The 24,190-nt window shown below is 46.8% G+C and overlaps 1 protein-coding gene across 1 annotated transcript in view; it reads left to right on the top strand.

The window, feature by feature from the left end:
* The window catches only part of LOC119395174 (nucleolar and coiled-body phosphoprotein 1), a 675,420-nt gene that overhangs the window by 513,139 nt on the left and 138,091 nt on the right, over window positions 1–24,190 (top strand). The gene's annotated exons all lie outside the window — the stretch shown is intronic.

Raw genomic sequence — 24,190 nt, 5'->3', positions numbered from 1 at the left:
TTAGCTACGTGGAGGATCTGCGTTTCGTGGCGTAGTGGATAGCGCAACCCGCTGCGGAGCAAGAGGTCCCTGGTTCGATTCCGCGCTTCGGAAGCATTTTTCTGAATCATTTTTCTTTGGGGCTTTTATATATATATATATATATATATATATATATATATATATATATATACAACTTATACATATACGGTGCATGAGGGCAGCGACGGCGACGGCAAAATTCAGCCGAGACTGTCCATATCATTGCTATCGCAATAAAAGCACGACTACTGTCTATATCTTCCAGAGGCAATATAAACCACCATGCTTCGAGTAGCAGGAAACAGCGATGGGCATGCTGTTACTTTTCTACATCAAGTGTGTGGCTCACACCTTTAATGTCGTTATAAGTGCCTTCTTTTTGGATAGGTTGATCTGTACGCAAACTAAGCAAACCGTTTTTTTTTTTCACACTAAAGTGTATTATGCCGGGGTCCACCACGAATTCAGTGACGCATTTCCGTCCCAGAAATGACGTGAAAAAACTGCGCACGATCAGGCGGCAAAAAAATGAAAGCCCCGTCATGAGGAGTCGAACCCATGTCGTCTCGGTCCGCAACTACAGATGCCGGGAACGCTATCCAATGCGTCACAGTCACACACTCTCGAGACTTCACTAACGGGCCTTTTATATCTCACACTTTCTTCTCGTAGTGCTTTGGTCGGTGGGGTGGTCTCGGCATCTGGGAGCGGTAAAGTGAAGTAATGCATCATGACCGTGGCCTCCGCGTTTAACTCCTGCAACGCGTCGCTGCTACGCGTCCGTCCCATTCGGCGCGTTTCCAATATAAGAAGTTAAATTTCGTGAACGCCTTAACACACCGCGACGCGGCGACCTTACCCTCGGCCTCGCTCATAGCATGTATCCGTATTAAAAAAAACATGGCTGATCCTTCCGTCATAGTACGGTCCCTAGAATATACTGGCTATTCTGCCGTGTCCGCGCCAGTCCACATGCAAGGTCGTGACCGCGCCGCTGATGCATGCGCAGGGGGCGCTGCAATCCATCGGAGCGCGTGCATGGCGCGTCCACGCCGGCTGCGCAGGAGGAATCAGTGGCGCATCGTGTCTTGTCTTTTAATTTTGTGCTCCCGCATGAACTACTCCTTTTCACTCTTTTCGCGCGGGCCGAGGCTGGAACGTCTTCATCCGACAAAGCATTGCATTAAACGCCGTTTCTCTTCGGGACACTGTCATAATCACACCAAGATCAGTGCGGATCCAGCCACTCAGTTAAGAGAACGTGGTTGCTCGAAGCAAAACCAAAGAGCCGAAGATTATAACTTTCTTTTGCATTTAGGAGTTATTGTTTTCACAAGGCTGCCATAAATAGTGTTAATTTGTTATCATAAAGGTACCAATCATTTCTATGATCAATTTCCCCACACGTAAACGATTGTGAGAATGAAAAAATTATTTGAAGTATATTTACTGCGCTAAGTATCCAAATCACAGAGGTTGGTTACGAAAAAAAGCGCTATGCTATTCTTAGAATGGGAGTGTAGGTATGTTCGTTACAGACATCAAAATATTTTTTTTATTTTTTCAGGCGAAGTTCATAATATTTCGCTGGAATGATTATTAGGTATATTTCCTGTCACACAGTATAATGACGCGACAAATTAAATGCTCCTGCCGCTGGCTGAGACAAACACAGCAGAAGCTCGGCACAGATGCTATCACAAACGTGTGTGTCAGCCGAAGAACCGATATACGGGATTTTTTTTTCCTTTTAGGACTGTATACTTACCGGAAGTTCTAAACTATAAAATAAAAAGCAGTGTTGGTTCTCATGACTTGCGTTGTATTTCGTTTTTTGCCTCCTCCCTTGAATCTATATAGGTTCGATCTTTAATAACACTGCAATTGCAAGCCGGAATAAGCGCGAAATAGGCGCGAAGTGTGCATTGCAAAAAACAGTAGACGATAATTACACTCTGTTTGACATCTTGACCGCACACAAAAGACGAGAACAGAGAGTGGCACGACGACACGGGCGGTAAACACTAAGCACTAACTAGGCCAGACTCAAGTTCTTGTGAAGGGTAATTACGATCTTTGCCGTCGTACACAACGCAGAAAGAAATGACATATATAATATTGTTACAAAAATGTTTTGTTTTCTTCATATTCTTTCGTGTGCTCACGAAGGGCACATTCGCGGCACATAGAACGTTCAACCAGACGTGTCGTTCAATGTTATTTTGTTCACTGCTCGTCCACCGTACTTGTTTTGCGCTGCTTATTTCTTTTCTTCGCTGCTTTTGCTTTTGTTGATGTATAGAGGCAGCTCCAGTGAAAGTACAAGGTACTCGAAATATTTCACATTTCGTGAGCACACGTGATGGACTCGCACTGCTTTACGCCTTTCTTTTTCGTTCGGCTTTCCACGTTTAGGCTCCGCTATAGCTTTCCTTTTTCGCAAGCGGGGAGCGAGCACACATGCCTTCATTAAAGAGTTAAAGGAGGCAGACATGCATAATAAAAAGACACCTAGACCACCGAGAAAGAGTCTAATGAGTTCTTCCAAAAAGCGACGACGATTTGTCAATGCACAGTGGCTTTACTGCAGAAAGCAGAAAAAGATGGGTTCAATTCCTAGTCCAGGCTTGAAGCCGACCAGGAAGTGCGAAGGTGGGCGCCCAATCCGGAGCCATAAAGCACCATTACTTATGCGTACACAGTCTCACCTTGTGTAATAAAAAGAAACACCGCAGACCTTCGATGTGCAAATGTAAGAGAACGCGAAATCGCGGTTGTAAACGGCTGCGCCAACCCGCCCGTACGCGGGAGGCGCTGGAGGAGTCTGCTCAAGGAACTACGATTGCCCGCAGCGCCACCGCCGCATGCATCACCGAGCGGCCGCGGCGGAGAGCGGCGACGGCCGACCAGCCAGTATATTCTAGGGACCGTAGTCATGGGATTCAGTATAACACGAACGCACAGGAGTAGTGCACAGGAGTAGTGCTCAGGAGTAGTCCAGGAGTAGTGCTTATTGTGTAGTGATATATGACAGCTTGAACAGTGTATATTCGTGTTTGGCAGCTATAGTACAGTTTGACGTGGATGCACCCATGTTGACGCCTAGTGGCATGTCTCTACTGCGACGACTAACGCCCATGATCACGATTAAACCGTTGTGGTAGCTGAAGTTGTGAACGTATGTTTGGACACGGCAAATCTTGCATCCCGTGTAAAGATGACATCAACACTGGTAGTCGATATGCTCTTCTTCAAAACGTCGTCAGTTAGGGAGAGAAACATCACGGTGTGCGCCTTCTAGTAATGGGTTACCGACGCCTATGCTCATGCATACACTAGCACACTGTGCTTCAGCAACACGGGAGGCAGAGGTTCGTAGTTTGAGCCGCAAACGCGTGTGTCCCGCTGGGCGCCGTCTCGCGCCACCAAGGCACGACATTCGCCCGTCGAAATTGTGTCCTTTCTGCAACGCGTATTGTAGCAGTTTTGTTAGTCGGTGCTCTCGCAATCGAAGCAGTCGGCGGCGGAGAAATCCCGTTGCTGCATGTGGAAGCTGCACTACTCCGATGAGGCGGCGCACGCTAACACGAAGGGAACGGCAAAGTATATAATTGCGTCGAGGGTCCCTCGGCGTCGCCAGCGCGGCCAGTGTCCCTTCGCTGTATCGAGACGCTTCAACCATGACCTCCGATATCGCGCGCAATCTCGGAGTAAGCGCTAGTAAGTCTCGATCGTGACGCAGTACTTCTTTTCACGTCTCACAGACTGCGGCACCGCCCCGCTCCGCCTAGCTCCGCCCCGCCTACCTACACCGCCAACTGAGAGCACCGTGCGCAAGAGAATGTGTGAAATGTACAAGGCGAGCTGGGTGAAGTCTCCGGCGTCTGCCTAAGTAGCTTAGACGATTAAGCGTCGGGCGCTTACCTTCGCAGCCGCAAGGTCTTGGGCTCGATTCCCAACGGCGGATCTTTTTTCTTGGTTTTTTCTTTCTCACCCGTTGGCGTCCATTATATCAACGTCATAACCAAAACGGAAGTACTTCGTGGACCCCGGCATAGACACTTTCGTGTTAAAATAGCTCTGCGACGCGTGACTGCCTCGGCGTACGTCGCCCGGCTGGGACACGGCATTCCCCGCTTAGCGTGTATCCACACGACGGATTAAATCCGTCTTTTGCGCCGCGGATGGCACATCACGTGACCCCGCGTCAGGGATTTGTGCCATCAGTGCCGCGTCAACGGACAGAAAATGCCAAGCTCTTCTTCGCATCCGGATGTTTGCGGACTAACATAGTAGATTTGGCCGATGGGGCCGCTATAGGTGTGGCAAACAAGAGCTGCTTTTTTTCCTTTTGTTTCCTAGATTAAGCCGACGAAGCCATAAGGCTCTGGCAACAAACGCGACCTTTTTGTCGTTCTTCTCTCGTTTTGTTCGGGCCTTTGGTGCGCCATCTCGAGAAAAAGGAAGCAAGCAAACAATCGTACAATATGGTCTGTGAGATTCGCTAGCGCTAGAGCTCCGCAGATCTCCGAGCTAACGTTCTGTCCATAGAGGCACTCGCTAAGCCTACAGCTGCGTGAATGCGAGTACGGCTCTCGGAAACGGTGCGAAATCGTCAGGAAGATTTTGCTGTCGAAGCTTTCGGAATACACACATAAAACAATTACAGGCGTCACTTTTCAACTAGCGGGCAACGCAATGCGCAACGAAGAGCTTAAAGATTAGAAGCGGTCAGCTCTCGCTTCAAGCGGTGCCGCCATGTCATTTATTCGCAGCCGGACGGGCGGCGGAACCATCGTCCACGGACGAGATTTCCGCGGATTTGTCCGTCGTGTGGATACACCCTTACGCTTGCCCCGAGAAAAATCGCTGCCGGGCTAGAGCGGAGACGCGATGCGCGTTGCGTTTATTTATTTATTTATTTATTCAAAAATACCTTACAGGCCTCTGTTGAGGCATTGTGTAAGGGGGGCAGTACAAAAAAGTGGACTTCCGAAGCATGACACAACATAACCTCCCTCTAGTCTGGTCGTGGTGTTCAATAGAGATGGCGACCTTAGCCCAAGTTCTGCGTCCAATGAGCGACGCTCTTCTGGCTGTCACACCGCCTTTTCTGATTACGGTCTCACCGTTAACTACTACAGCTACCACAAAGGTTTGTTTAATCATTCATCATGGTCATTAGTCGTCGGGTTGAGATGTGCCACCAAGCGTCAACGTTAAACTGTGCTGTAGCTGCCAAACACCAACAAACACAGTCTAAGCCCTCTTATATCAATGTACAGTAATCATTCAACCACTTCTATAAGGACACGTTTTACTTTCCGGTTATACAGATTCCTGTGACGAAGGAATCAACCATGTCTTTTTTTTTTTTTTGCTTCTCGGCTTCAGAAAGAAGTCAGCAATGCTTTGTGCAACCGCTGAGTGCTTTGTGCACAGAAGTCCATGTGAACCTCAAGAAGGTTGCAAACAGGCACGGCGTGCCAATTGTTTTTTCCGCGCCACGGAAGCTATCTCAGCTTTGCCCGCGTATTCTAAATGGCGGCAACAAGAAAAGTGGCTGTGGCAAGAAGCGCGCAAACTCATACACAAAATGTGCCACCGGTGTTGTTTACGAATTTCCGCTCTCCTGCGGCAAGACGTATGTCGGCCAGACGGGAAGGTGCGTGAATCGGGCCCTTTTACATCGGGCCCTTTTCCGTGTGCTAACTTTCCTGTCACTTCGGATCCAGCTTTTTTGGCTGCACTAATAGCGGTATGTGTGTGCAAGGCTAGAAGTGCATCCTGGCACATCCGGCAGGGAGTATGCCCGGCTGAAGTAAGCATGCTGTTCGGCAGTGTCGAACCTTCCCCGGGACATTCCAAAAGGATTTGCAAGATTCTATCTTCTGAGTGGTATCAACGGGCAAGATTGTACAGAGTTTCCCTTCGCGTCACGTGTGAAGTGAACCGCGGTGGGCGTCGGCATCTTGGTGATTTCCGCGCATGGAGCAAGACCACAGACGACATCACGGAACACTGGCGGTCTCAAGTTCGACCACTTCTTCCAAAGAAGAAGAAAAAAGAAAACAGTCCTCCCCAACAAGCACGGGTCTACGTGCTGGGTAGCAAGCCCATTCCGGACCACCACTTGAAAGTCTTGGCTCGCGGACCCAAGTTTGGGTTCGAGCCGAGGCTATCGCCTGCGGAAAAACTTGGTGCAGCGAGAGCCGTTGCCAGGTGCGTGCCAGAAGAAGAGCGGTCCATGTGCTTAGGCGAGTGCGTTGACTATATCTCCAGGACTACATGTCAACCGAGGGTCCAAGGCAAGTTAAAACCTGTGATTGACTATCTCGTGTCGGAGGATATGAGAGCAGTTTTGTCAGATAAAGAAGGATGCTTTGTGATTATGCCAGGTGATATGTTTTCGCAGAAGGGCTTTGAGGCGGTTGAAAAGAATTTCGCTCCAGTGAAAGATAAGACTACGTGCTTAAAGCGACGTGCCTTGAAGTTGCTCGATGAGCTGAATCTTGATCGTTTGGCGTCCGATGTGAAAAATGCCAAGAAACTTCAGTTGGAAGTTTTCTTTTCTGCGAAGACACATAAACCAGGCATTCCGTTTAGGACTATTGTATCAGAGAAGGGCACTTGGCAGCTCGCCGTCTCCGCTTACCTCCAAAAACATCTGTCTTCTTTGAGGTTGGAAGACCCATTTCTGGTTAAAAATTCTGAAGCTGTAGTTAAGGCCTTGAAGGAACGAGACTTCCGGGAATGCAGAGCCTTAAGTATCGATGTCTCTGACCTATATTACTCTTTGCCCCATAACAAGCTGATGGAATGTGTTAAAGATTGTATTCTAGAAAATGATGAAATAGGTTTTCGGAACATGTGTGGTGTATCAATTGAAGCTTTTCTGGAGGTGTTGTCCATGTACTGCAGGTCCACTGTAGTTGGGTGGAATAACAAACTGTTTCTTCAGCGCAATGGGGTGTGTATCGGGTCCAAAGTCGCTCCGGTCCTAAGCAATATTTTTCTTAGTTTTGTAGACAGAGGTGTAACGAAGAAGTTAAAAGATGTGGCCAGTCTGGTGTGTAGATATGTGGATGACTACTTAGTAATGATAAGAAGTGAAGGTTTTTCACTAAACGCCGGTTGTGTCCTGAAAGCATTCCAAGAATGTGGATATGGGTTAAAGTTCACGATGGAGACCCCACAGCAAAACAAGTTACAATTCCTGGACCTGCAATTAAAGTTTGAACGCAACCATTTATGCTGGATGTATAAGCCCAGGACAGCGAAGCCGTTACTAGACTATGGTTCAGGGCATTCCAAACTAATCAAAAATGGGGTGGCCTTCACGTGTTTGCGTGCCGCTCTAACTCGCTCGTGTCATCACGCAGTAGCAGAAAGTTTTTTAGAGCAGATAAACAGATTGAAAGTGGCAGATTACCCTAACTCGGTCCTTAGAATGACAGCAACAAAGCTATTGAAATGGATAAAGTTACAAAACAAGAAACAAGAAAAAGATGGGGATGATAGCAGGAATGAGAAGCATTTAGCACTTATTCCGTATGTGCACAAAATGTCTCACGGTATAAAGAAAATAGGTAGACGGTTTGGAGTGAATGTCGTGTTCTCAGCGCCCTTAAAGACGAGTAGCATATGCGCAGCGGTGCAAAGAAGGTGTGACGGCAAGGGTAACAAAGGGAAAGGAGGGTGTGGAATTAGTCATGTAGATGATAAGTGCTTTGTTTCTTGTGCCACGAATGTTGTGTATAAAATACCGTTGTCCTGTGGTGCGTCTTACATCGGTCAAACGGGCAGATGCGTTAACATAAGGCTCAGAGAGCACAGAACGACGCTAAAGAAAAATGAGCATGCCCACTTGGCTGCCCATTGTAGCAAGTGCAATTGCTATCCTGTCCTCAAAGACACAAGCGTCATATACAGACATCAAGATCGCACAGTCAGAGAAATCATCGAAGCCTTCCACATCAAGAAAGGGGGAGAGGGGTGTATTAGTCAGGCCTCAATTAATCTCCTGGAAAAGGAGATTAGCTTTTTAGATGCCACGTAAGAAGTGTGATATCTTGTTCTGCCGAACTCGTGCCTAATGTCATAAAAGTGTAAACTGATACGCATATGTTTCATCATGTGACCCTTCAATGTGTATATTTATATGTGTGTGGTGAATAAAAATTTCAGTTGATAGTCAGCGCTCGTGTCGTCGTTTCCTTATTCTTCTGTGTCCGTGTGTGCGCGCTGTTAAGATGAAGATATACCAACTTGCCCAATTATCCACCTTGCTCAAAGAGCCTTGGGTTCGCTGCCTAATGCTTCTCGTTTAATAGGTGGCGCAGTTCTCGAGGCAAGAACTGCGTCGTCGTCCCAAAGTACAAGCCCTCCTCTTACGCCGGAAAATATTGTTAATGTCATTCTTGAAGGTGTCTGCCCGTGGCCTCATTAATACGGGTGCCGAAATATCCGAAATCGCCGAAAAACTGCGCCGATGAATACGAAAAGTCACGACGGCCTTCTCTGTTCCATTTCGTCACACGGTCACAGCACGGTCCGTCCAGCCGGTGGCTGTGTACACCGCCAGACTTGTAATTCAAGGAGCGCTTTACACAGTCCAGGTCGTCGTGCCTCCGCACTATTCCCTCGATAGTATCTTAGCTTGTCATATTACCTCCCTTCACCAAGCCGTCATTGATCCTGCCCACGCAGAAGTCACCTTCTCCTCACTTGACGATCCTATACGTTCCCTTTTACCGCACGAAGTTGGCAATCACTAATGATTCCTCCGCATGCATTTCTGGATCATGTTTTGAGCATGGAATCTGGATCATGTTCCGCTGCCTCCGACGCTGCCGTACTCTTCCCGCCTTCCACTGCTTCCGTTCATCGCCACCCCTCACCGCTCCCAATAACTCTGCTTATTTGAATGTATGCGACTGGCGTACTTGTGTGTAATCCATCCCATTCCCCATTACGTTGCTTCGCGGTGAATGTCTCGGTACTGTGGAACCCTGCGCAACCATCACTTCAAGAAGGCCTCGCAAGCAAAAAAAAAAAATCATAACAACATTTATCCTGAGCTTTCGGCCGGGGACCGGCCTTTATCAAAGAATGCATTCGTACATGGCGTACGGGTTTAAGTACAGATTTTCTTCCATAGTTCAACTGATACCGATCAGACGACTCACTTCAAAAGCGAAGTGCGCCAGACATTGGCGACACTTGTGAAAAACAAAAAGATTACCGAAAAAACTGCAGCGTCACTTCAAGCTTTAAGTCAAGTTCCTGGAAGATTCTACATGCTTCCCAAAATACACACACAAATACACACAAAGCAGGCAATCCAGGCAGACCCGTTATTTCCGGCATAGGAACACTAACTGAACCAATATCCAGTTTCATCGATAGCCTAAGCAAAGACATTCCTCCAACATTACCTTCCTATGTCAAAGACACCAACCATTTTCTGGCTGACATTATTGATCTGGTTATACCTAAGGATAGTCTGCTGGTTACACTTGACGTCTCATCTCTGTACACGAACATTCCTCATTCGGATGGCATTCAATCTGTTGTTCAGGCGTACGAAGATTCACCCCAGAACAGTTCGATTGACGGCGAAACTCTCAGTACACTTATGAAGCTCGTTCTGGAGATGAACAATTCGAGTTTAATAACACGCACTATGTTCAAACTAATGGAACCTCGATGGGAACAAAGATAGGCCCCAACTATGCCAATATTTTTATGGGCAGACTTGAGTCCGATTTTTTAAGCAGCACCCCATTCCGACCCCTTCTTTATCGAAGGTTCATTGATGACATCTTTCTCATTTGGTGCCACGGGGAAGAGAAACTCGGGAATTTCATAAGTGCTTTCAACAATGCCCACGAGAATATTTCATTCTCCCATTCATATTCGGCCTCTACCATTAACTTCCTTGACGTTTCAGTGAAAATATCAGACCATAAGCTCGTGACCTCAGTCTATAGGAAGCCAACCGACCGACACCAATACCTTCATTTTAGCAGCAAACACGTCAAGCACTGTAAACTCGGCATACCATACAGCCAGTCTCTTCGGTTTAGGCGTATTTGTTCTGACCAGGCCGACTTCGCCTCCATCTGTCAACAACTAAGCACAGACCGCCTCCATCTGTCAACAACTAAGCACAGACCTCACACGGCAACAATAGCCACAGTCTGTCATCAACGATGCTATTAGGAAATCTGAAAAGAAGGACCGCCGCCACCTGATAAAGAAGACAGAATCCGAACCCGCAAATACTACTCCCAATCTCATTCTAACATATTCAGCTTCCCCGCCTAACATAAACCGCATTCTCAGAAGGCACCACAACATTCTACTTGAAAGCGACAAGTAACGATGTGTTTTCCCGGAACCTCCACGCGTTGTCTACAGACGGGCGAAGAACATTAAGAGATATTGTAACGCCCTCTAAAGTCAACACCCCTGAATTCACAGGCAGTGGCCCCTGCAACAAGCCTAGGTGCAAACTCTGTCCAATGATGAACAAAGTGTCCACCGTCACAAGTACCGCGTCTTCGTTTTCTTATCAGATAAGAGGCAACTTCAACTGTGACAGCGCGAACATAATCTACCTTCTCGAGTGCACCTTATGCCATGCACAGTACATTGGTCAAACTGAGACTGCGTTCAGGATGAGAATCAATAATCACAGAGCACACGTAAAGGCTCTACCGCACCTTCATCTATCTACACATGTTAATAACCTTGGCCACCCCTTCCATACATTTTCCGCGACGGTACTCCAATCCAATTTCGAAACCCATTATGACCGGGAGGCTCGTGAATCATACCTGATCCACAAATTTAACAGTGTCTCTGGTGGCATAAATGAAAGCATAGGCCGACTATCATGCTTGACCTGCAACGAACCCGAAAAATTTGATTCTGCCGGCAACTAGGTGACCGATTCCCAAGAAACTCTTGTACTCGGGATGCAGAATTTGAAGCATCCGTTTACCCTGATGTGCATGCATGTACACATGTGATTACACACGTCGCGCATTGTGCTATTCGAGCCTGGACCCATTTCTTGATAAATGCAAATGTCATTAGGTTTGGTACTGTGATTACGGGTATTACGTGCGTGCTCGTTCCCCCCTTCCTGCAAGTACGAATGCGGTACCCCTCCCCTTTTTTTTTACGCTTGAACATCGGTTGTTGGTTCATATGAGTACGTATGTGCATGTGTATGTATATCCGTATGTATCTATATGTGTGTGTGCATGTACGGATATGTACATGTATATGTACATGTTTATCATGTCTCTTGATTGAAAGAAATATGTCATGTGCCCACGCATTCCGCCTAACAGCAGCTGTCCTCAATCTTGTTCACCGGCGAGTCGTATCCTTCTTTTACAGCGAAAGCTGTTATGAGAACATTTCACCGGCCGTTTTTGGTGCCGTAGTTGTCCGCCGCCGCCGCCGGTGTCCGTAACCACTATCGCTCGAAATAAGAAAAAAAACGAAACAAGAAAAACATTTCAGGATGGAACGAGGTTCGAACCTGGGCCCTCTGCGTGGAAGCCCAGTATTCAACCTCTGAGCCATGCCGGTGCTTGAAACTGCCTTGCAAAAAGGACCTCTACAGGCTTCATGTCGGGAAGGAACCACATTAGCATATGCAGTATAGCGTGATAGAAGAGTAAAATTAGCACCAAACGTCGCACCACGCGAATTCTGTCACAAGGCATCACACAGTGCGAATTGCGCAACGAGTAGGTTGTTGAATGCTTCCAACCCATTACAAAGGGGTCTGCCATAATTCTTCATCGTCATCAGGCACAGCATGAACAAAGTGCGCATAATGTCTTACATGCATTTAGCAGGTACGACGGCTCTCCGTAGAATGACGAAAAATGGCACAGTGCCTGCTGCCCTACTTCTAAAAAATTAGAATGATTTATAGCGTAGTGGGTTCCTCGCAAGCGCACTTGTATTGGTTGCCAAGGAAGCCCATAAGCGCATGATCCATTTCCTCGGGGTCTCAGTAAAATTACAATGATTTATAGCGTAGTGGGTTCCTCGCAAGTGCACTTGTATTGGTCGCCAAGGAAGCCCATAAGCGCATGATCCATTTCCTCGGGGTCTCAGTAAAGTTCTTCGCGCCCCCCCCCCCGTCTCCCTCCCACGTCAACGTATGTTATACAGCATGACGGGAGAGGGAAATAGCGATCGGGCGTCACCCAATGCAAATTGCATAAATGGTGGGCCGTTTAAAGCTTCCAACCCATTACAAAGGGCTGAGCCATAATTCTTCATCGTCATCAGTCGTCGCGTCAACAAAGGGCACATAATGCCTTACAGACGTGTAGCTGATGCCCCGCTTCCCCGTAGAATGACGAATAATGGCTTAGTAGGTGCTTCCCAAGTTCACAAAAATTGTGATTTATGGCGTAGTGGGTACCTTTCTAGTGAAGTTGTATTAGTAGCCCCAAGGCAGCTTAGAACGGGCTCTAGAAACGCCGCTCTTCCAGCTTCCGCTGTGACTGTGCTGCGGTTTCAGCGCAGGCCTGGCGTTTTTTAAGGGAGGGCTATGGTCATTGCCGCGAGCACCTGCAAGATACCCGCGGAGACCGGTCGACTTCAAAAGCCGTACCGAACCCACTTCTCTAAAAGGCGCATGGATGGGCAAACACTTAACTGCTTTTGACGCGCTTTTTGAAGGTAGCAAGGAAACGCGTGCTGCACGTTTACATCCGGCGTCCGTGAGCGTATTCTCTTTAGTCCCGTAGTTGATGGGTCTCCCCATTTAGCGTGGTAAGTGCGTTCGCATCTTTGTCATTTTTTAACACGAAAGTGTTTTATGCCGGGGTCCACCAAGTACATCCGTCACGGATATGACGTTGATGAAATGGACGCGAATGGGTGAGAAAGAAAAAAACCAAGAAAAAGATACCCAGCTGGGAATCGAACCCACAACGTTGCGACCGCGACGGCGAGCGCCCGACGCCCTACCAACTAAGCTAACTCGGGAGATGCTAGACACGGCGCGTACGCGCCTTATATCTTTCACACATTCTCTTTCGCGGCGGGCGGAACGGGGCGGTGCCGCCGTCTGTGAGATGTGAAAAGAAGTAATGCTCACGATCGACACTTACTAGCGCTTACTCCGAGATTGCACGCGATATCGGAGGTCATGGTTAAAGCGTCTCGATACCAGAGAGGTAGACTGGCCGCGCTGGCGTCGCCGAGGCACCCTTGACGCAGTTACGTTCTTTGCCTTTGGCTTCGTGTTAGCGTGCGTCGGCTCATAGGAGTATAGTGCAGCTTCCACGTGCACCAACGGGATTTCTCCGCCGCCGACTGCTTCAATTGCGAGAGCACCGACTAACAAAACTGCTGCAATACGCGTTGCAGAAAGGACGCGATTTCGACGGGCGAATGTCGTGCCTTGGTGGAGCGAGAGCAGCGCCTGCGAGGCAGAGGCTAACGGGACGCACGCGTTTGCGGCTCAGGCTACGAAACTCTACCTCCCGTGTTGCTGAAACCCAGTGTGTGTTAGTGTATGCTTGAGCACAGGCGTCGGCTACCCATTACTAGAAAGCGCACACTGTGCCGTTTCTGTCCTTAATTGGCGACGCTTTGAAGAAGTGCATACCGGGTATCAGTGTTGATTATGAGCTTGTTGATATCATCCATACGCGGGATTCACGATTCGCTGTGTCCAAATATTTGTTCACACCGTCAGCTACCACTACGGTTTAATCATGATCATGGGCGTTAGTCGTCGCGATAGAGACATGCCATCAATATGGGTCCATCCACGTCAAACGGTGCTATAGCTGCCAAACACGAATAGACATTGTACAAGCTCTCATATATCACTACACAATATAATAATAATATCTGGGGTTTAACGTCCCAAAGTCACTACACAATAAGCACTACTTCTGTGAAGACGCGTTTCACTTTCGTGTTATACCGATTCCTATGACAGAGGGATCAGCCATGTTTTTTTCTTTTTTTCCCCTCCGCCTCTCGTTCCGAACCACACACGTAGGTTCGTTTCGCTGTTTATTTATTTTGTGTACGTTCTGACACCGCCTATACTCTACTCTTCACAGAGTGCAGTGCTGCGTATGTCACCTTGTATGCGTGTCGCTCTCTCCCTGGGATTTGTTTGCTGTTGTTGTTCTGGCCCCTCCCATGTCATGGTCCAACGAATCACGATGGTGTGTCTACATCTATGTATTGAGAAAATCTGTACTTAAACCCGTACGCCATGTACGAATGCATTCTCTGATAAAGGCCGGTCCCCGGCCGAAAGCTCAGAATCAATGTTATGTTTTTCACTGTGACTAGTTTTCTTTCATATAATTAAACCAATAGCCAGGAACATTCTTTCGAAACCTTATATATATATATATATATATATATATATATATATATATATATATATATATATATATATATATTGTAGAGAAGCATTGGAACGCTCTAATGGGTCGTCCTATCAAGCGCCTCCTAGTGGGTCACCCTCTTCGCCTATCCTCGGAGAGCACGCCCCTCGTGCTCGTGCTCGTGAGAGTCTGCGAGTCTGCGCTCTGTCGTTGTGCATCGTCGCCGTCAATCTCGCCGTCAATAAACGTCTTAACAAAGTGGTGGTATATATATATATATATATATATATATATATATATATATATATATATATATATATATATATATATATATATATATATATATATATATATATATATATATATATATATGCGCCATCTAGTGGCGATTCACACAAGCGCACTATTGCACACATGGATGGATGGATGGATGGATGGATGCTATGAGCGTCCCCTTTATAACGGGGCGGTGACATGTCTGCCACCAGGCTCGAAGAAAGAAAAAAAAACCTTCCTTGTTTCATGTTGGCCAAATACCTTATCTCCATTGATTAAATCTGTGTTATTATACCAAAAAATATAAATTCACGGTCCATCTCTTTGCCTCTTAAGGCAGAATGACCTTATCTTTCCCCATTTTTTAGTCTTGTACTTTATCGCTACTGTTCTGCCACCAATACTCTAACCGTCTCTTACTTATTTCTATCGCGGACGTGTTCAGCTTTCCATTGTTGTCCCCTAACCATAAAGCTTCCTGTAGACTCGTTCCCACACGTATACCTGGGTGAATATCGCCAGTCAATCACTGCACGTTCCGTCGTTTCCTTAGTTCCCCCGCAGCATGTACATTGTTCTTCTTCGTTACTGACTTTCGCTTTATAACTACGCGTTCTAAGGCAGCCCGACCTTGCTTCAAAGAGTAAAGCGCTTTCCCTTGAATTATCGTATAACCTTTCCCTCCTTATTTCGTTTTTTTCCCTTTCGGTAGTTACTCAGTGCCGGCTTCTTTTCCATCGCTGTCATCCAATAAGTCCTCTCCGCCTCTCTGACCATCCGCTTAATGCTCCTTGTTTCCATATCGCCCGCACTGCTAGCCGTATATTTACTGGTGAGCCTCCTAGTTCTTTTTCTCCACTGCGTGTCAACGCTTTTTCTATACAAATACCTGAAAACCTTCTCTGCCCATCTACTCTCCCTCATTTTCCTCAGCCTCTCTTCGAATCTCATTTTGCTCTGAGCTTCCCTCACTTCAAAACCTGTCCATCCCATATCAACCTTTACAGCCTCATTTGTCGTCTTCCCGTGAGCGCCCAACGCGAGGCGGCCCACCGTCCTTTGATTTACATCCATTCCTGATCGTACCTCTGACTTCATGCACACCACTGAGTTCCCAAATATAAGCCCCGGGACCATCACAACCTTCCAGAGCCCTCGAAGCACTTCGTACCTATTGTATCCCCATAAAGCTCTGTGCTTCATAATTGCAGCATACCTCTTTTCCTTTGCTACCGATGCTTTCTCTTGTACCTCCATATATCTATCCCCCTCAATTACCCACTCCGAGGTACTTGTACTCGCTTACCCTCGGTATTTTTTGGCCCTGTATTAAGACCGCATGGTCTTCGTGATCATTGAATACCACCAATCCACCTTTTGTTGCACTAAATCCTAGTCCTAGAGCCTCACATTCCCTTCCGCATATATCTGCCAGTCGCTGTATATCATCTTGACTGTCCGCAAATAAGACAATATCATCAGCATAAAATAGACCTGGAAGCTTCTGCTCAACCATCGTGCCGAGCTGTTTGTGTGACAAATGAAATCCAATGTTGCTACCTTCTAGCGCTTTTTCCATCCTCATCATGCACAGCATGAATAACAACGGGGACAAAGGATATCCCTGTCTCAGCCCCTTGCTAATTTCAACGCTGTCCTTGCTACTTATTCCTTCCCATTCTATACAAACTGCGCTTTCTCGGTATATTTCCCTCAAAAGCTGTATACAGTCCTCACCTACGCCCACTTCTTTCAATATATCCCGCAAAATTTCCTGATTCACGTTGTCATACGCCCCGGTGATATCTAGATAAGCTACGTATAAGGGCCTGTTATCTATTTTCGATATTTCTATACACTGGGTAAGAACAAACAGATTATCGTCTAACCGCCTGTCGATTCGAAAACCATTCTGAAGTTCTCCCAAAATATCCTTTTGTTCTACCCACGCTTCTATTCTTAATTTCACTGCCTGCATCGCTAACCTGTATATCACCGATGTAATGGTTAGCGGTCTATACGAGCGAATGTTATCCTTTTCTCCCCTGCCTTTATAGATTAAGTTCATTCTACTTTTTCGCCAACTGTCTGGTATTTCCCTCTCCTGTAAGCACTTTTCTACGGCTTTCAGCAGTGCTTCTTTAGTGTTATGTCCGAGTTCGTTATGAGGCTGACGGGAACCCCATCTAAGCCCGGAGTAGTGCGCTTAGGAGTTTTTCCTCCGGCCTTCTTCCAATTGAAGTTCTCTAGTACTACATCTTCGTCGGTTGCACTCCTTGGTGTACTTTTACTCACTGGGGGAATCCCCTGGGCGACCTTTTTATACGAATCGGCTGTTATCTTTCGGATGTAACCTAGCGCTTCATACCCTTCCAATTCATTTCCTCCTTCATCTACCGTATGTTGTTGCATTGTGACAGACTTCCTACCCAGCGCTTTTAGGTGGCTCCAAAATATCCTGGGCGCGGCCTTCTTGTTTTCGCGAATCTCTGTCATCCAGCGTTCACTTTCACCTTTAATTTTGCCTCGACTTATTTCTGCATAATGGATTTTTGCTATAAATATATTTCCCATATTTGGTTGACTTCGTCCTGTGGCCGCTTCTCCTTCTTTGCCTGTCTCTGCTCCCGTGATGGCTCACGTCGCTTCTCGATCGCCTCCCGGATTTCTTTGTTCCACCAACTTTTTGGCTTTCTCTTTAATTTTCAACAAAGAGTTTTCTTCTCTTTTTCCATTTCTTTCGTGATTACATGTACCAGCTCACTATACTTCCAGTCTTTGCCTGGTAGTTCGTCTACTTTTTCCTCGACTCTTGCGGCTATATTTGTTATTTGTTTGTCATTAGATACAAGCTGCCAAACTTTGATTCTATGTTCTTATTTTCAGTTTTATATCCCATTTGTAATATTATGCGCTTATGATCACTACACAAGCTGTTAATGCCTTCCTCGTCTATTCTCATCCCTCTAAGTTTGTCATATATTGCTTCCGTCATGAGACAATAATCAGTGCTCGATTGCCTGTTTCCGACTTCCCACGTGATCTGCCCCTCACACTTAGGCCCCACGTTAACTATCTCAAGACTGTGTTGCTCGCAGGGATAAAGCAATAACTTGCCATTGGTGTCTGAATATCCGTCAAGGTCATGAATGTGAGCGTTCATGTTTCCTAGAAGGATTATTTCGGCATCATGACCAAATTCTTCAGCGAAGCTTCAATTTGGGCTAGTTGGTACGGCATAGCAATGTAAATGCGCTGAATGACGCACAGACGAGAAACGTAACAGGGGACAGGACCACTTGTCCTGTCCCCTGTTACGTTTCTCGTCTGTGCGTCATTCAGCGCATTTACATTGCTATACCAAATTCTTTAATATCGGTGCTTATGCATTTCACACTCTCCAGATTCTTTTCTCTGCAGGTATTCTCCGTCCACAAGTAAGCTACACCTAGCCACGTTTTCTTCCCCCTAGTGTGCCCGAAACCCACATGTGCTCCGAACACCTTTGTTTCACTCTATCCAATTTTGTTCTGCTATGAATCTAGTGAGGCGAGTCTAGCTGTACTATTCGAGGAATTAGAGGGTGTTAAATGGGATGTAATAGGGCTCGGTGAGGTTAGGAGGCCACAGGAGGCTTATACAGTGCTGAAGAACGGACACGTCCTATGCTATCGTGGCTTAGCTGACAGAAGAGAACTAGGAGTGGGGTTCCTTATTCATAAAGATATAGCTGGCAATATAGAGGAATACTATAGCATTAATTAGAGGGTGATATGTATCGTAATTAGGTTTAATAAGAGGTACAAGATGAAGGTGATACAGGCCTACGCGCCTACATCCAGCCATGATGATCAAATGATTGAACGCTTCTACGAAGACGTAGAATCAGCAATGAATAAGGTAAAGACACAGTATACTGTACTGATGGGCGACTTTAATGCAAAGGTAGGCAAGAAGCAGGCTGGAGATCATGCAGTTGGGGAATATGGCATCGGCTCTAGAAACGCCAGAGGGGAGTTACTAGTAGAGTTTGCGGAACGCAATAATTTACGCATCTTGAATACCTTCTACAGAAAACGGGCTACTCGTAAGTGGACGTGGAGGAGTCCTAATGGAGAAACTAAAAATGAAATAGACTTCATAATGTGCGGCCACCCGGGCATTGTACAGGATGTGGAAGTAGTTAACAAGATCCGATGCAGTGACCATAGAATGGTAAGATCTAGAATTCAACTTGACGTGAGGAAGGAACGGAAGAAACTGATACGCAAGAAGCCAATTAATGAACTAGCTCTGAGAGGGAAAGTTCAGGAATTCAGAGTTTCACTTCAGAATAGGTACGCGGCTTTAACCGAGGAAACCGACCTTAGCGTAGACGCAATAAATGATAATCTGGCTAGTATCATCAAGGAGTGTGCAGTGGAAGGCGGGGGTACAGTCGTTAGACAGGACACTGGTAAGCTATCCCAAGAGACGAAAAACCTCATTAAGAAACGTCAAGCTATGAAAGCCTCAAATGCAACAGACAAAATAGAGCTGGCGGAGCTTTCGAAGTTAATCAATAGGCGTAAAGTAGCCGACATAAGAAAGTATAATATGGAGAGAATTGAGCTTGCTCTAAAGAACGGAAGAAGCCTCAAAGCTATTAAGACAAAACTGTGCATAGGCAAAAATCAGATGTATGCATTAAGGGACAAGGAAGGCAAGGTCACAAACAATATGGATAGAATACTTGAGGTAGCGGAAGAGTTCTACAGAGATCTGTACAGCAGCCGAGGCATTCAGGATGATAACGTAAGAAGGAGTAATAGCGCAGAGGAATCTGACATCCCACCAGTATTGACAGGAGAAGTAAAGAAAGCCCTAAAGGGAATGCAAAGAGGCAAAGCAGCTGGTGAGGATCAGGTAACATCAGACCTGTTGAAAGACGGTGGAGAGATTATGTTAGAGAAACTGGCCACCCTGTATACGAAGTGCCTCTCGACGAGGAGGATACCAGAATCTTGGAAGAATGCAAACATCATCTTGATCCATAAGAAAGGGGACGTCAAGGACCTGAAAAATTACAGGCCCATAAGCTTACTGTCCGTTGTCTACAAGCTATTTACAAAAGTAATTGCTAACAGAATTAATACGACATTAGAGTTCAATCAACCAAGGGACCAGGCAGGATTTCGTACAGGATTCTCAACAATAGACCATATTCATACTATCAATCAGGTGATAGAGAAATGCGCGGAATACAACCAACCCCTATACATAGCCTTCATAGATTACGAGAAGGCATTTGATTCGGTTGAGACATCAGCAGTCATGCAAGCACTGCGGAATCAAGGCATCGACGAAGCCTATATAAACATAATGGAAGAAATCTACAGCGAATCCACAGCCACTATAGTCCTCCATAAAGAAAGCGACAGAATCCCAATAAAGAAGGGCGTACGGCAGGGAGACACGATCTCTCCAATGTTATTCACCGCGTGTTTACAGGAGGTTTTCAGGGCCCTAGATTGGGAAGAGTTAGGGATAAGAGTTAATGGAGAGTATCTCAGTAACCTACGATTCGCTGATGACATTGCATTGATGAGTAACGCGGGAGACGAATTGCAGCTCATGATTACTGAACTGGATACGGAAAGTAGAAGAGTAGGTCTGAAAATAAATATGCATAAAACTAAAGTAATGTGGAACAATCTTGGCAGAGAACAGCACTTTGCGATAGGTGGCGAGACACTGGAAGTTGTAAAGAAGTACGTCTACTTAGGACAGGTAGTAACCGCGGAGCCGAACCATGAGAGTGAAATAACTAGAAGAATAAGGATGGGTTGGGGCTCATTCGGCAAGCATTATCAAATCATGAATGGTAATCTACCACTATCCCTCAAGAGGAAGGTATATAACAGCTGCATTTTACCGGTACTTACCTACGGAGCAGAAACCTGGAGACTTACAAAGAGGGTTCAACTTAAATTGAGGACGACGCAGCGAGCGATCGAAAGGAAAATGATAGGTGTAACCTTAAGAGACAGGAAGAGAGCAGAGTGGGTCAGGGAACAAACGGGGGTTAAGGACATCATAGTTGAAATCAAGAAGAAGAAATGGATATGGGCCGGGCACGTAGCACGTCGGCAGGATAAACGGTGGTCATTAAGGGTAACTGACTGGATTCCAAGAGATGGCAAACGCGTGAGGGGGAGACAGAAAATTAGGTGGGTAGATGAGATTAAGAAGTTTGCAGGTATTACGTGGCAGCAGAAAGCACAGGACCGGGTTGATTGGCGGAACATGGGAGAGGCCTTTGCCCTGCAGTGGGCGTAGACAGGCTGATGATGATGATGATGATGAATTAGCATTCCAACACCCTCACCTCTCCTTTCTGATGTGATCCTGTTACATCCTTCCCAAATATAATTGTCAATATGTGGTGGCTCTTCCAAGTCTCTAATGTGTGTTTCTGTAACCGCATAAACACCTATCTGTTCCTTGTTTAACTGCTCCTCAATCTCTAACCATTTTGCCTTTTTCTGCCACCCTGCATGTTTATGTAACTAATTGCAACACGCGCCTTCTCCCTCCCTTCTTTTACCTTTTCTCTGGTTTTTCGCTATACTGCCTGTCAAAGAGTCCCCCTGGTTGTTTTCCTCATTACAAGCTACCCTGGGCACCGAAGGGCCCGCGTGCCACCCGAAAAAAGCTACTGCGCGTCCTGCAAGTCGCCAACCCACCTCATGACCAAGCCTCCTATCGAAGTGTATTCCGTCTTGAAATTCCGTCTGATTTTCAATATATGTCCAGTTGCTTCGAGTTGTCGATGAATTCGCCCTCGCGCTGCCAATTGCTAGCTTCCTGGTTAGATCAATTGGTAGAGCGACCGCCCCGGAAAGGCGTTGGTCCCGGGCTCGAACCCCGGACCAGGACGAATTTTTCGGTGACTAAGAGGCTTTATTTCTGAGAAATCCGTATGGTTTTCCTCGTGGCTTCGTGCTACAAATGGGTGGTTGTCTATTTTCTCTTTCTGTATTCCGTCTCTTCGAAAACCACCCCACCGGTGCACCTCTCTGTTTATTTCCGCTGCCTCGATGCCTTTCTCTCGACTCATCTGCCATATCTCATTGTTTGCGTGGACAACCGCTCTTTGCAGGTTGCCGTCACGCACTGGTACCTCCGGTATTGTGCATACCGCTATCTGCACCTGAGGGGAAATGGCGTGCATGTCATCGACCCCTTTCTCCAATGTGGTCGCTAGTTCGGCTGATTCTTCATTCAAGACGTCGTTTAGACCTCCCGCGATTATCACGGGGTTACGTCCATTGGCCTTAGTTGCGAGTTTTGCGCTAGCTTGTCTCATCACTGATCCCAGCCTATGTCCCGGGAACTTCCCTGTTAACACTCGTTTGTCGCCTCTCACCCTTTCCTTGACTGCTTCTGCGCATCTAACTAAATTCGAGTCCCCGGCGATTATCAGGTGCTCCGACTTTTGTGATGGACTGTCCCGCACCTGGCCACTACCTCGGTTACTAGTGCGTGCCACTGCTGCTGTTTTGTCCCCTCACCTTCCCAAAAATACTTCGCGGAAGCTGGGTCGTGTGACCCTTGCACCTGTCTTTTCCTAACCTGTTTCCCCCTTCGCGTCTACCACTGTGGGGGTCGATGCCCAGCTGTTCCCGCTGTCGCTTGCTTCCTCGTCCACCATGACTACCTTTGCTAACCCCTCCTCGGCTGACTTAAGCCTTTCCCCCATAGCCATCGTTTTTTCCCGCTCTGTCGCCAACGCATTCTCCAGCTCGGTGATTCTTACCATGAGCTCATTCTGGGCAGCCATCATTATTTCCACTTTCGCCTCTAACTCGTATTGCTTATACTTGGCGTCAGCTCCCTCTGTCATCTCATCCGTACAAACCTCTACTTTCCATCCCATTCCGCACCCTGAACACTTTAAGCTGTTTTTGACCATGGCTAGACCGTTCACACGGCGGATTAGATACACTTAAAGCCAAATGGTATCACAAAACTCCACAAGTATGTTACACTTCAAAGCACATGTGTAACTTTCAGCCACGTGGTGGCCGAACAAACAAATAAGAAAAAAACCCAGGCGGCTGTCACACACGAATCAGTACAAATTTGTAAGCCCTATTAAGCTTCAATCTAATGGCTTATGTACTCATATAACTAAAAAAACAAGCTCGAATCATGCAAAAAAAACTTATCTGACGCTGTCATTCCGGCGCCCACGAAAAACACGTCCGTCCTCTAGCAAGCGCTAGATCCACATCCCACACTTCTATTGGACCAGCGCCATCTAGGAAATGAGACGAGAAATGGTGATGACGACTCAGATTGCGTACAGCGCCATCTAGAATATCATCACCTAACTTCAGTTTGTATGTACTTCTATGAGACAGCGCCATCTATTATACTGTTTGAAGTTATAAGGCGCGAATAAGACACTGACGAAGAATAGGAACACACACACACGGAGTCCTATTCGCGCCTTATAACTTCAAATATGTTAAACCAACAAGCCCAGTCTGCCATTCTTACTATTATACTGGTTGGGAGATACTGCCAGTTACGCCGTACGCCGGACGCGTGACAAGGTTAGACTAAGAGGAGCTTCGCCCTTTAAGGGCCCCTCACCAGGTTTGACAATTTTGAGTTAACGAGCGCAATGCATACACTGGGCGTTCACGATCACGTCTGCCAAAATTTGCAACGCTACGCGCCGCGGAAATGGGTCAAATTTCAAGGTGAACGCTGCTTGCCCTTCCTCTCGCGGGCGCGCGCTTCAGAGAATGAGGGAATGACGTACATGAGAAAATGACACTACGTAGATGTATAGTGCTGTGACGTCACTCCTCTACGTAGACGACTGTGCTCTGACGTCGCCAACAGTAGCACGTGACACTACGATAATTATTTGACACGACATGTGTAGTTTGTGTAATTTGTTGCTTGAACAGATTAATAAAACTTGAGAGAAATAATGAGACACGCAAAGGGAATGTGTGCGTCTTTTTCATTTTTTTTTCGTGAATTGCAGCGAGATGCGGGGCTAATGTGCCTCCCTTTCCCATGCGTTCGTGTCCCCGCGGTTAGCGCATCGAGCAGACGCCAGCCCTGGAAACGAAAGTAATGTTGTGGCGCGTTCGATCATTCATTATGCTCATTTATTCTACCGCGTCCAAGTAAACGTTAATGCCGCACTGGCTCATGATACCGCCACTCTCGTGCCCGTACAAATGTCTCAACTTTCATGCCCGTCCCGTAGAAACAGGCAGTACACCACAGGGAACGCCGACAAAACGCCCACGGCCGCTACATCAAAACAAAGGTAGCGGCTGTGCAACGCCGCTCGCGTGCTCGGGCTGGCTCGGGCACGTCATGCGCACGTGACCATGCATGCGCATGACGTGCTCATGCGTATGTGTCAAGTGAAGAGGGCCGGGAAGGGATTTGGCTTGCGAAGGCTACACGGGGCGAGTGGCAAGGGTTTGAAA

This window comes from Rhipicephalus sanguineus, chromosome 5 (assembly GCF_013339695.2).
Source record: "Rhipicephalus sanguineus isolate Rsan-2018 chromosome 5, BIME_Rsan_1.4, whole genome shotgun sequence".
Taxonomy (NCBI): Eukaryota; Metazoa; Arthropoda; class Arachnida; order Ixodida; family Ixodidae; genus Rhipicephalus; species Rhipicephalus sanguineus.
The sequence above is the reverse complement of the archived record's forward strand: the minus strand, read 5'-3'. Positions and strand labels throughout refer to the sequence as shown.